Source organism: Barbus barbus (genome assembly GCF_936440315.1).
Source record: "Barbus barbus genome assembly, chromosome: 47".
Lineage (NCBI taxonomy): Eukaryota > Metazoa > Chordata > Actinopteri > Cypriniformes > Cyprinidae > Barbus > Barbus barbus.
The window spans coordinates 3316251-3330950 of record NC_136725.1 but is presented as its reverse complement, the minus strand read 5'-3'; the positions used below and the strand labels follow the sequence as shown (position 1 = coordinate 3330950).

At 37.7% G+C, this 14700-nt stretch overlaps 1 protein-coding gene across 2 annotated transcripts in view; it reads right to left on the bottom strand.

The window, feature by feature from the left end:
* plppr1 (phospholipid phosphatase related 1) overlaps positions 1–13948 on the bottom strand; it is a 54462-nt gene extending 40514 nt beyond the window's left edge. The window contains exon 1 of one of the 2 annotated variants that reach the window (XM_079411329.1): positions 13786–13948. The gene's annotated coding sequence lies outside the window, so the exon portion shown is untranslated. Of the gene's footprint in view, positions 1–7502; positions 7734–13785 lie in introns of those variants that run through there. The other variant, XM_079411328.1, reaches the window with a different exon arrangement.
* Between the last annotated feature and the right edge of the window lie 752 nt (positions 13949–14700).

Sequence of the window (14700 nt, the reverse complement as noted above, 5' to 3'; positions counted from 1 at the left end):
TTGCAGAGGCTTCTGAGCTTTTTTGATTAGTTTGAAAGAAAGGTATCTATCAGCCTGCACCTCAGGAAGATTGCCACCCTCCCCACATCACCAATGGTGAGAAAGAGCTGAAGACAGTTCTGCTAGTTGGGATGCATCATCGCCACGGTTGACAAAGAGATTGACAATAGACTGGCAAACATTCAGTAGACTGTGCAGAAGAGTCTGGAACAAGAAGCACCTGAAGAAAAGATCTGTGTGTATAGATCCATAGACTGACCACCCTCCTGTACAGTATACTTCATTTTTGTACGCATATGCTAGCGTGCGCCAACGCGGGCGGCCGACACATGTGCTCTTGAAAGCTTCATCCACGTTCAGTGTCTGCTCTATTTTTCCCCATTAAGTCATTATAGCACTGTGGGAAATGTTCTTAGTTTGCATCCATAGAGGAAAATGTTTTTGAAGGAAATATGAGTTGCACTTGTCTATGCCAACTCTTTGCAATTATGCTAGGGTACTTTGGGTGTTTGTTAGGGCATTTCTAGCTCATTGCTTACTGGCCCAAGTCAAAAGAATCCACCTACAAGGATGATATTCTGGTCTCTATTGCTTGGGGTTTTTCCTTCACTATGAGATTTTATGCTTTATCATCCATAATACAAAATGCTGAGTATCAGTATTTGAACCTCTCGCCTCGACAATCCATGTAGCACAAACAGTGCAGAATTGTATGCACCAAAGCAGTTATTAATTATCTGGGATTTTCCAAAAACCCCCCAAGTATGAGGAATATTAATAGAAATGCTTGCCTTAGCAAACACCACTAATTATTCTTAAAATACTCTTGGTCTCTATTGATTAAGCACTCAAAAAGTAGATAAAACAGCAAGTTTGGTTTATTCTATCCTTTGGGAAAAACTAATCAGGGAAGCCACACAAATAGCAAAACAGCAAGCGTAAATTCTGTATAATGACATATCCAAATACTACATGACCAAAATTTCCTGTTTGCATGACATATGCATGAATGTGTGGGAAATACTTAGGTCGTGTTATACACTGTTGAGGTTTGAGGAGAGATAAAGCCCTCTGGCTGTGTCCATCCCAGCCAGGATACCATCTCTCCTGCTGGCATATCTGAGCCTGAGATCCAAGCGCTGCCCCGAGGGAACGGCTGTGACATATATCCAGCACAACATCTCTCTGACTGCAATCAGTGTAATGCTATACCAGTCAGAAGCCACTAATGGACTGGGGGTTCATGAAGCCCAGCTCAGATAAATGACGAAGGACCAACTGGTACACACAGACTCTGTTCCTAAACCTAGAAAGCCGCCTTCCTGTCTACGGCTGAACTGGACGCTCTTCATAGACAGAAACACTTTATAGGAACTCAAATAGTGTTCCTCACACAAAGCATCTTAGACACTATTGATTACAATAGTTGCTAAGCTATTTGGCTCGATACTCTAAGGTTAAAGTCATCACAAAATGGAAATTCAGACTATATTCTAAATACATTGTATTGTATGATTCATCTATGCACGTTTCATTTTCTAGTAATGTTTAATCAAAATCCCATAACTCAACATCCCGATAGAATGACAGACTTCTCTCTGGTGACTTTTTCAAACATAAAAAACATAACCCACTCCCCTCCCTACATTTTTCCATTTCCGATAATCCAGCCCGATCTCATGGCAATTCGTACATATTTTATGAGGTGGCTAATTCGTACGAATTCATATGACCTCACTCGTACAAATTCATACGATTTTTGCTAAATCGTATGTATTTTACGAGTTGCCAATTCGTATGAATATGTACGAATGACCTAGACCTAACCCCGCCCCTAAACCTACCCGTCACTGGGGTTTAGACAAATCGTACGAGTGAGGTCGTACAAATTAGCCACCTCGTAAAATATATACAAATTGGTCGTGAGATAGCGTTGGATAATCGGTTTCGCTCGCAAGTGCGTGTATCTATTTTAACAATGCGCTTCTGATGATTTTTCATGAGAATTGAACTCAGGCAAAAGAACCAAGCTGCACATGAACACAGTGTATACCGCCAAAATAAAAACTAGATGCTTTAGCAAATGTAAATGAAGACATGAACATTTATATTAGTAATTTTAAGTTAATTTAAAGTTCTATTATGAAAATCGAATTTGTTTTATTTTAATTCAGTGGTCTATTTTATATTTTGCAGTACAACGGTTTTACTGCTATACATACCTTCATTTTTTTCCATTTAGAAATTATCACAATAAAATACATATTCACATTTAACAGTCAAATTGAACAACTCAAAAACAATGGAAATAAAACCTATGAAAACTAACACGGAAAGTGCTCACTTTATGGTAACTAAAAGTATTTTAAGTTAGTTCTTGGTTGTCATGTGAACTGTGATTCCTGATTTCTGCTGCAGCTCACGCTGGATGAGCAGAGCAGGCGTTTTCATTTTAGAATTGAAGCGGCTGTTATCCAACTGAATTCAATTGTTTTAATTTCTATTTAAAGAGGTCATATGACGTTGCTAAAAATATTATTTTGTGTATTTGGTGTTTATGCAGTTTAAGGTTCAAAAAACACATTATTTTCCCACATACTGTGCATTATTGTTGCTCCTGTATGCCCCGCCTTTCTGAAACATGTCGATTTTTACAAAGCTCATCCTTCTGAGAAGCGAGGCTTGCTCTGATTGGCCATCTATCCAGTGCATTGTGATTGGCCGAATACCTCAAGCATAAGCTGGAAATGTTACGGCCATCACCGTTATTGTGATGCCGTGTCCTGGCACGACGACACAAACACAATAAAACCCATTATAAACAAGGCATTTGTTGCATCCAGTGGGGACATAAATACTGATTATAATGACTTATACTGTCTTTTTACGCGTCGCGTGGCATCACGCCGCGTAAACATTACCATGTCTATATTTGTAATCGGAGAAATGACAAAAAACAATCACTACTCTACACTGCTCAAAACTTGTGTTTGAATCGTCAGTGGCAAATTCTCTAAATAAGAAAACGTACTTACAGACTGTGAGTCAGTAGTGCCAGACTGTCCTTGCAAAATTGGAATTGCCCCACTTTATAGAAACAGCCTTTGTGCACAGTAAAATGCGCTGCACACACTCTAATATTAGGGTTGAACTGTTCTGGAACAGTGTTGTAAATACAACTTAACCACTGATTTCTAGTTGTGTCCTCTTTTGGAAGCCCAAACAAAGTACTTTCACTTTCACAACGAAACACAGCGTCTCCAGGACATGACGCCGGCGGCAGCAACAATACTACAGCGAGAATAAAAGTTCTGCCGCCTTTCATTGTGTACACATTTGGGCAGTGTTTTGCAAATCTTCCCATATCGTGATGTAGACATGTGCGGTGATATCGCAAGACAGCGGCTGTGTCCGAAAGCTGAGGCTGCTGACTTGATGCCTTGCTGCCTTATCAGGCAATGACTTATGTTTCAAAAACTGATCAAATGAAGGTACCTCAGGGAGACAGGAAGTGAAGCTGACATTGGATCCAGACGTGCCTTGATGCCTTCCGCCTTGGAATGCATCCTCTGAAAGCAGCATTTTTCCAGCTTTCGGATGCAGCCAACTTTTCACCTTAATCCTGCGAGATTTCGTGGCACAAGATCTTGTCACACCCCTCGTAAGCACACAAATTTTTACGTTTTTTTCCTCAACTAAACCACCCCAGGGTAATTCCATGTCAAATTTAATTTTTGAATTTGCATTATTTTTTTTATGAAGAATGATTAATATGTATAGTGACGAAAGCCAAAATATTAAATGTCACGGATGTATATTTACTGAATAATTCACTATTTTGAAGAGGGAGGTCAAAATGACAATTGTCGCATAAGATTCGAGGCCAAGGGGGTAAAATTAACCCTAGAAAAATGGCAGCATCATGATGTTATTTTTACACAGAAATTGGTAGGTCTATTAGTACAATCTGTTGACTTCAGTCTCTGAAATTTGGTTGATTTGACATGGAATGACCCCTTCCCCCCAATCATTTCAGATTCAAAATGATTAATTCTTTCCAAATATTCAAGTAATTTTGTAAGAATTAATGCATTCTTTTTCATATCAAAATATCGCAATGTCAGTGTTTTTTTCCAATACTGTCCAGCCCTACTATATATAGAAATTCAACCAAAAGATGCTGTCCTAGAAAGCGGAACAATCATGCTACAGTAAGCAACTACACAGAAAACTCGAGCAGCAACCAACTAGCTAATCCTAGTGACCCAAAATCAACATTAAAACCACGCAGATCACCCCAATAACACCCACAACTCCCTAGAAAGCTTTCAGAGGGAAAAACCACTGACATTTTCAGCAGAAAACATAACTAGTTTTAACATGTAAATGGAACAGCACTTTCACATATATTAACTGTGACACCAAATTACGTTTTTTAACTGTGTGAGGGGTTAAGTATTCATCTAACCCGTTTTAAATATGTCAGCACAGAAATGAGCAAATGAAGCGCAGTCAAGCAGAGTTCGGTTTAAATGTGTTCTCTGGAACAAACGATAAATCCAAAGCGTCTCGCGTGGCTAATTCTCGCTTCAAAGCCTTCAAGAGCTGCACACCATATCCTCTTTCCAATTCACCAGCAATTAACAGTCAGGGAAAATCCATTACTGGCATACAGGAAAGTCAGCAGTGCCCCGCAAAAAGTTGTTCCAGGGGGAAACCATGATTTTCCTTCGCATTTCAACTGCTGGGTAATTAAAACCTCGACTGAGGAGTTTCCGATTAGAGAATTAACCAAAGCTTTAACTTTCAGAAGAATGAAAGAGGTCACAGAGGATCTCAGTATTTTTCATCTCCCTGTCTCTCTGGTCAGCATTACAGCCGACTTCACACCTGATGGATATCTGACCTGGCACACTTCATAGCATTTTCGATTAAATGGTGCTTTTACAACTAAACAATCAACTACTTGTCTATATATCATGCTGTTCAAGCACTACCAGGACACTTTCCAAAAGAAAAAAAAAGAAAAATCGACAAATAAACCCTTGACAAACACAATGACCTGTTAATTTGTGCTCAAACATTGTACTTGTCTCAGATTTTCCTACAGGACAGGATACTGAGGTTAATATACAGTAAACATGGCACTTTATAGTAACTTCTACCTTCAGGTCTTCAGGAATGATGTTTATATTTTCTGCATTTTTGTGCTGTTTTGCAGTGTTTATACAACAGTATTGATGTAATAGTCTATATAGTTTGTGTAGACTTTATATACACTACCAATTTTTATTTTTTTATTTTTTTATTCAGTAAGGATGCATTATATTGACCAAATGTGACAAAATACATTTATAATATTACAAACAATTTATATAAATGAAAATTATTTTAAAGAGAGAGAGAGAGAGAGAGAGAGAGAAGCAAATCAGCTTAATAGAGTGATTTCTGAACGATCATGTGACACTGAAGACTGAAGTAATGATGCTGAAAGTTCAGCTTTGATTCACAGGAATAAATTACATTTAAAATATATTAAAGAAAAGAAAACAAAACTTTTGAATGGTAGTGTATCTGTACATCATTAATGAACTTCCCAATTTTCCAGGCCTGTAAATCACAGTTTTTCCCCTCAATTTCCCCCATGACTGTGAAAAACCATCTTATTAAGTATTAACAGTCTACTGTATGTCTATAGTGACCATGTTCAATCAGAACATGAATTGAATCTCTGAAAAATCAAGACAAGAAACCATTCTTCCATCAACAAACACTACAGTCTCGACTCAAACTCACACCAATGTATGCCCAAATTAACATGAAGAAATACAAGTACCAATATAAATCATATTTATAAGCTCCGTTATCACAGAAAATGAAAACATTTCTTCAAAACTTGAAGAAATAACCCAGGAGCAGGAATCAGTCAGACTGTGAGATTACCATCCGTCTATCAGCCATGTGTCCATGTGTATGTTCGTCAACATCCTTGTTGGTCCAGGAACAACAGTCCTGTCAGCCAATCAGATTTTAGGGTTAGGGCTGGCAACAGAGCTTCAACAGCATTATTACCAAGCTGTTATTTTCCCATGACTTTAGAGCAGCTAATAGTTAGAGATACAGCTGGGTTAGTCAGGATGGCAAAAGATGTTGATGCTGATCCAGGAACATGTCCTACTTGGCAAAAAAATCAAAGACAATGGTTGACTTACTTTATGCTCCAAAAAGCATACAGAAAAAAACTTAGTATATTATAGCTAAATCTATCTAAATCAATAATACTACTGTAAAATATTTCCTAATCAACGATGAAAAAAACTAAATTACTTCGGTTAAACAACCAACTCAGACTTCATTCAGATACTCAATTCAAATTCTCTCCACATGGAGAGCTCAAATGTACAAAAACACCCATATTACACCAATCCACTATTGGTTACTAACCACTAATACATAAAGAAAAGAAAAAATAAGGTCACTGTGGCCCTTGGAAAAGGTACTAATATGCAAACTTTATGCACTAAAATGTTCATTTAAGGTACCAAAATGCACCCTTTAAGAGTAAATAAAGATACAAAGGTGTACCTTTTGAAACGGTCATACCCCAGTGACAGCTTTTGTACCTTTTTTCTGAGCATTAGGCTATAAGATTTAATGATTTCAGGTCAAGCATGACTAAAAAATACAAACAAAATACCAGTTATCATTTTAAATGAATTTAATTTTTAAGATCCAGAGCAACCTCAGCAACCAGAGACCATGCTTTAAATGCAATGTGTGGCCCACTAACTTGAGGGTTCCCCCATCATGTGACCAGTTCATGTCTTCACAATATACTACAGTCTGGCATTGGTGCAGAAAGATCCCAAATGATCTTCAAAAATCGGCAGGATACAGTCAATTAAATCATAAATGCATCTATTTCTATCCAAAATATGCATCTGATCGAGTGCATTTTCCTATGAACTGAGCCCAAAGGCTATGTGGACCCATCTGTCGTACTGGCACTCCATATAACACTCAGTCAAAGCAGATAAATGTTAAATCATCAAACACGATTCCGATGCGTATTTGCGCGTAAAAACGCATCGCATAATTGATTTATTTCGCTGGCGCACACAATCTTCGAAACTTCCCTATTAGTGCATTTTATGCCTTTCAAATGCGAATTCTCCATCACTGATGCATCGTGCCATGATGACAGGTGTCAATCATCACGGAGATGCCCCATCAAGACTGTAGGATGAGAAGATCACTTGTTTCCAACATGTAGCTTTCACTGTGTCCCAAGTTGTACATGATTTACTATTACTGACTATTAGCGCATTTTTATAGCAATTATTTTTGAGATCCAAATAACAGGGGTGTTAAGACATGTTCCCGTTTCCTTGCCAGCAAATGTAAAATGGACACAAAATATCACCGGACGCACGAGACAATGGCAGGTTGCAACTACCACATGCTTCATCATTTCACCCCTCCGACCTCCTCTAGCAACTTACCGTGCGAGGGATGTGTATTATTCCTGAATTAATCCATCAGTGTTAATTGGGCATAGATTCGGAAAACCGGTGTTCCATCATCTGCGTTTTCTGCAGCGTTTCTGCGCAGCTGGCTTTGCTGTTTGATTGGAGATCTGTGATTAGAGGCGATCGTGAATGCTCAAGGAGTTCACACACATACACACACACTCAAACACACACACACACACACACACAGAAAGAGAGAGAGAGACGCTGGGATGAGTGGGAGGCGGGGCCGGGAACACGAATGCACCCATTCCTACTATGGAGAAGGAGTCACTCATGAATATTTATGACGCACGTGACGCTGGTCCAGTAGGGTTATCAGCGTGAGGTAATTAATACCCAGAAGCCGAGCCTTCGCGGTAATAGCGCAGGGAAATTCAGGGAATACGTGCAAGCGGTGAGAATTCGATTCATTTCATTGAATCGATTCGTTCGGACGGATTGAGTGAACTGGTTCTGAGTCATTTCTGTCATGTGTTAAGTTGCGGTCACAATTACCTTTCAGCGAATTTGCACTGGTGAAATCCAGTCATTTCAATATCCCTTACGAAAATTAACCATGGTTTTACTACAAATTAAACAAAACAAAATACATGGTTACTATATTTAAACCATGGTTAATTTTATAACCCGAAATTATACACTAACCATGGTATTTGCAGTAAAACTGCTTGGTTTGAAAGTGAATTCTGTGAGAAATAGTCTATGCCTCCTATGAATTTAGACCTGTTTTCAGGCTGTAAAACAGCCCTGCTGAAATAAATAAATAAATAAACAATAGAAACCATCACAGAATTTGTCATTTTGTTTTACTGGTTATAATGGGAATTGTACTGGTTTTAATTGTAACCTTAATGCTGGTCTCTACTGGTAATTGTTTGGTAATTGGTTAAAAGTCGATGATTTGTAATGGTATGTGTAGTGGAAACCTTAGAATTATTGTTTTTTTTTTGATGGTTTCTATTTATTTATTTATTCAGCATGGTTGTATAGTCAGATGTTGTGGTGTTTATTGTTCAAACACTATTAACATTACTTTGTTAGATAAATTCAGTTAATATATAAATATTACTAGTGTTATTATTCATAATGAATCCCTGTTTTGTTCAAAATGTTGTTCCCATCATCGCCAAAGAAGGCATTGCTTGCAGTTAAATGATCTACAAATACTCTGCAAATCAATTTGATCGATTTTTTTTAAGTTTGTCTGTTGTGTTGTATATTATTAGCATGACTTTTAAGAGCTAGCTATATTCACCAGTAATCTTACTATTAATATTAGGTTAATAATTATTTAATTATGCTACATCCATCTCACTTGGGAACTCAATTTCTTAATAAGTCAACTTCGTCAACTTCTTCCTTCAAAAAAGAATCGGTTCAAAAGAATAATTCGCCTGTGAATTGGACAATGGACACAATTCAAGCGTGAACAGCAAGACAAACAAGCAGGGCCCCTATGGTCCCCAAACAGAAGCGTGCTGTGATTCGACTGGTCACCCAAGGCAGTGCCTGCGTTTGCGTCTGCTCTTGAATTATTCATAAGAAAGGGGATTGTGAGAGATTGTGGCGTTTTAAAAACGCCAACATACGTCCATCTGAACGCGTGTTTATACCAAGAACAGTAAAGCAAGAACACGTCCTGTTAACGGCCACCAAACAGAGCAGCTGCTATTAGATGATCATTTGTCGTGGCAGGCGCTTCACACGCATCTGTTTGCGCTGAGGATGTGCTGTCAGGCGTTTAATGTATGCAGTTTGGACAAAGAGACTGGAGGAATGCAGAGAGCGCATGTTGCTTTGTGGTGTGTGTGTGTGTGTGTTTCCCCCTCAGGCCAGCAGCTCTCAATGCGTCTGAGAGGGGAAGACCCTCCTTTGTGTTTAATCATTAACTATCAGGCCAAATCCTCTTCCCATCAACCCATTTCTCTTTCATTATTAACACTGGCACAGAAAACAATGATTGCTGCATTATCTCATCTGATATATTTTGTAGGCTATATCTGAAACAACTAATATATTTAATCAAATATAATCATATAGGCTATAGGGTAAGTTCATCTGAATATCAACATTTGTGAAACTTAGTCAAACAGTTTTAAGGTTAATACATTTGCACTGATGGTGCTGCTATTATGACAAACTGTATCTTTAGTTAAAATATGGGCAATTAAATATGTATTTTAAATTGACACTTTTAAAATATATTTATCAAAATATTAATAGAAATTTTATCAAAAATCATTTTTAAAAAAATTATGTATGCATGTCATGAGAATAAGTGGAAGCTAAAATCAAAGAGTCTTATTTATTTATTTATTCTGTTACTTATATTTAATTTATTTGTATTATTTTACTTATTAATTGTATTTCGTTAATTTGTTTATGTATGTATGTGTTTAATGCATTTATTGTTGAATACATTTATGAGAGATTATCTCACAGTGACAGTGACATGCATGAAAGTTAGAGTCAAATAATTCTGGGTTTGAGAATTGGATCAGTATTATCCATGAACAAAACAGATCAATTCTGGAGTCGTGTGGATTATTGTGATGATTTTATCAGCTGTTTGGACTCATTCACTGCAGAGGATCCATTGCTGAGCAAGTGATGGAATGATACATTTCTCCAGATCTGGTCCCATGAAGAAACAGCTTGGGTGAGTACATTTTCATTTTTGGCCGAACTAATAATGAACAAATCATCCAGGCTAGTTCTGTGAAATGGACCCACTGATTCACTGAAAAGATCTGACTCACAAGAATGATTTGTTCATGAGTCATACATCTCCCATTAAATGTCATAAACACGGATTTTGATCAGTGCATGTATCATGCATTCTGTATCAACCATATTAAGATTAAGTAATGTCTAACTGGTGACTGGGGGGGTTGCTTGTCCTGATGTTCATTACCCATTTTAATGTGTTTGCATGTGACAGTTTAGGATTATTATAAGGCTGTTGTGTTCGCAGCATGTGAGTGCATCTGGACCTGACAATGGCCTTATGTTATTTGTCTGTAAAACGACAATTAAGAACAATCATCAGCCCTAAAGACTCCCTTGAAATGTTTGCCTATACCATTACAGATCCTCACAGAGCAGACAGTTGGCAGCACAGATTGTGGGTTTGCGTACTATACTGGAGTGTGGTGAACATCAGATCGCATTACTTTTCTAGACTCCATGCATCAGCTTTTGCATTGTAAGAGATACCAATGTTGCTTTCTCCAGTGAAACAGTCGTCTTTTCTGAATCAGGAGAGAAATTTTCACAGATCGAGTTATGACATTTTAACTCGCAGTTGCAAGTTTATATCACGCAATTCTGAGAAAAAAAGTCAGAATTGTGAGATAAAAAGTCGCAATTATCTTTTTTTCATTTTTTATTCAGTGGCGGAAATGGGCTTCCATAAAATTGTGTCACAGAGTGTGTTTACATATAAAGTTGATCCTAAGAAAAGTGCAGGAGATACACTTATTATAAAATGTTATGTTATAATGTGACATTTTCTGACATGCCCTGGAAAGATGTTTAAATACTGACACTGAAAAATACTGAGGGAGGAACAAGTATGCAATTTTTAGTGCATTGCTAAAAACTCCTAGAGTGTTGATAGGTGGCTGATAGACTTTTCTGGGTGATTGATCGTTCATGTCCGCGGCACAAAGAGCGCAGGACATCTGTAATGATGATGTTTTCTTTACCAGTTTAACGTGGGAAACTCTATGAATGAAACTATTTGACAGACTGGATGTGATGTATTCTAATCAAAAACATGAGTGGGATAATTATGAATATTTTTGCACTAAAATACCAATGTTATAGCATTATTTCTGTGAAATTGGCAGTTATGAATTACTATGCTCAAAATATTTTAATTATTACATAATTTTGTTGAGTAGACCTAGAAAATATTCTCAGTTCATTAGTATAGAATGTAGAATATTTACATGTGTTTTTATTCATTAATTGTTCATTCAAATTCAGTGTTACGGCTATTTCACGACCACTTTGAAAGTTCTGTACGGCTGCCACTAGGGGACAAAATACAACAATGATGCGCGAATATTGGAGGCAGTGGAAATGCAGCTTTAAAGGTGCATTCAAAACTAACATTTACATTTACATTTAGTCATTTGGCAGACGCTTTTATCCAAAGCGACTTACAATTGGGGAATACAAAAAGCGATTAATCTTGAAGAGGCAATCAGACAGAGGAAGTGCTCGTAACACCAAGTCTCAGTCATTGTTCAAATAAGTACAAGCTAGTAAGCGGTGAGAAAGTTTTTTTTTTTTTTTTTTTTTTTGAGTTTAGGATGAAGTCAAGTACTGCCGAAAGAGATGAGTTTTCAGTTGTTGCTTGAAGATTGACAGGGATCCAGTATTCCGGATAGGGGTGGGAAGATTATTCCACCAGCCAGGAATGGTGAACGAGAATGTTCTGGAGAGTGATTTTGAGCCTCTCTGTGATGGTACCACGAGGCGTCGCTCACTAGCAGATCTCAAACTTCTGGAGGGGATGTAGGTTCGTAATAGTGAGTGGAAGTAGGAGGGTGCTGAGCCTGTGGTAGTTCTGTACGCAAGCATCAGTGACTTGAACTGGATGCGAGCTGCCACTGGTAGCCAGTGCAAGGAGATGAAGAGAGGTGTAACATGCGCTCTTTTGGGCTCGTTGAAGATCAGTCGTGCCGCTGCATTCTGAATCATTTGTAGAGGTTTGATTGTGTTTGATGGCAGACCAGCCAGAAGAGCATTGCAGTGGTCCAGTCTAGAAACAACAAGGGCCTGGACAAGAAGTTGTGCAGCATGCTTTGTCAGAAAGGGGCTGATCTTTCTGATGTTGTGTAGTGCAAACCTGCAGGATCGAGCAGTCTTTGCAATGTGCTCTTTGAAGGTCAGCTGGTCATCAAAGATTACACCAAGATTTCTGACCGAAGTTGATGGGGTAATCATTGATGAGCCTAACTGAATCGTGAAGTCATGCTGTAGAGTCGGAGTGGGTATAACCTAGTAATCTAGTACTAATGAGCCTAACAAAAAATAAATCTAATTAACTATGAAGGGAGATGCGTTGGTGAAAAATGACAATGACTTAATTTAAATAGTCATGATGCAGTGCTTTTTAAATGCATGGTGGCTAAGTAAAATGGATTGCTGGTGGTTAGTGAATACGACAGATGAATGTTCTGAGGTTTCTGCACTCAAATTCGGAACATAAAAGTGGAAAAACCTTGAAAGTTGAAGGTTTTTCAGTGCAGGATAAAATATGTATAACATATAGGCTCTGTTTGCATATTAAAACTAAAAATAAGTGGCCTTGAGATTCAAACACCAGGTGAATAGGTGAGTTGGAACATTTTTTTAAAAAGCCTGTTGTAACTGTTAAAAGATTTGGAATTTCATGCTCTTTAACCCATAAAAATCCCTTCAGAGAATTCAAGAGCTCAAAATAACAAGAGAATGGAGAAAGCGTAATGTTATGCCATTCAAAATCTTCGTACACAATTACAGCAGCTACTGTTGATTCTTGTGGTTTTAATGGTCGTTTAACCTTAAAACACCTACTTGATAAAGGCAGCATTTCGTGTGATCTGTATGCATAGACCCCAACTGATAGTACAACATCAGTGGTCCTTGCATTGAGGGGTTGCCATGGTGATGTAAGAGGCAGGGACATAGGTATCTTAGGACGGCACTAAATCAATGTGTAGACAGTTTGGCTGAGCCAATATTTTGTAAATGAGACTCCAGGGAAACCAACCTGACAAAGGGAATTGTGTCCAGGATATTCCATGCTTCACACTCAGCTCTACATTTACCCTATGCAACTGATTTTACGCTCACTATATGTCAATAAATTCACTAAAGAGTGCTTTTAATTTATTTGTTTTTAATTTAAGGAGCTTAATATTAGATTTTTGTGTGCAATTATGCAATCCACCAAGCAAAAACATTCACAATTGCAGACAAAAAAACCCCTTTCCAGTGCAGTACCCAAATCTCCTTAGTAATGTATTTAGATATACTCATCATTCATATATATACTCAATTATTCATTCACATATATTAAATATGACATTAGATGTAATGGCATTAGATATCGTGTGTCTTTTAACTGATTAATATGAAAATGACAACCACAAACAAAATCCACAAACATATTGTTATAGTGAGAACTTTTTTTTTTACAGAAAAGCCTTACTTTTATTTTCTACTGAATGAATCAATGAATCAATGAATATTTACTTACTTATTTGCAGAGCAATTATTTTTGCACTTTCATCAGTGGACCAAATTTGCACACTTCACCTTTAAACGGTATACTTGAAGACAAAAAACACAGGCAGATATTAACTAATTTATCCTGGATAGCCACAGACGGCGATGTTTCAGTGACAGAATGAAAAATGTCTTCAGATTCTCTATTTTAGGCAGGGAAAGCTTGTTGACATTTGTGATTGCGTGAGAAAATAAGACCCATGGAAATATCTGACCTCTCCTGTGATGAGTTTACTCAATGATCCCTGCTGGGCTTCCTGTCTCTGCTTCAGTGGAACCGTGAGAAACCAGGAGAAATACAAATATAGGACCACAAAGATCCAAAGATTTCTGAAATGAACATGACTGTGACATTTGTAATCCCGGTTCTCCTTATCATACTGCATAAACTGCAGACCTCAGGGAATATCATTTGCAATTCTTATTACAGGGATGTCAACATTTTTTTTTTAATTAGCCTATACTCTGTTTTGTAAAATTGCATGTCTAGTTCAATTACATTAAACACCTCTAATAAGGCTGTCAGTTAATTAATATATTTAATGATGATTAATCAATTTTTTTTTTTTGGTTAAATGCTGGCTTAAATACAATGCAGTGCTGGGTAAAATATAAAATATAATAAAAATACAGCGATTGGTTGTTTTGACCCAGTGGTTGGGTTACTGCCCAGAAGTAAAAGAAAAAAAAAAACAGCCAACCTACTGAAGTCCAATTCCAGGTGTATTTATTGTGCAGCCGACAACCAAATCCCCAGCAAGACAAACCATGCTACAAACGTGCACCAAGGAAGTAGAGCCCTGCACGGGCCTAAAATATAGGCCCTAGCCCGGCCCTGGCCCAAGGCACTCAGGCCCTAGCCGGCCCGTGTCCGACAGCTTATCAG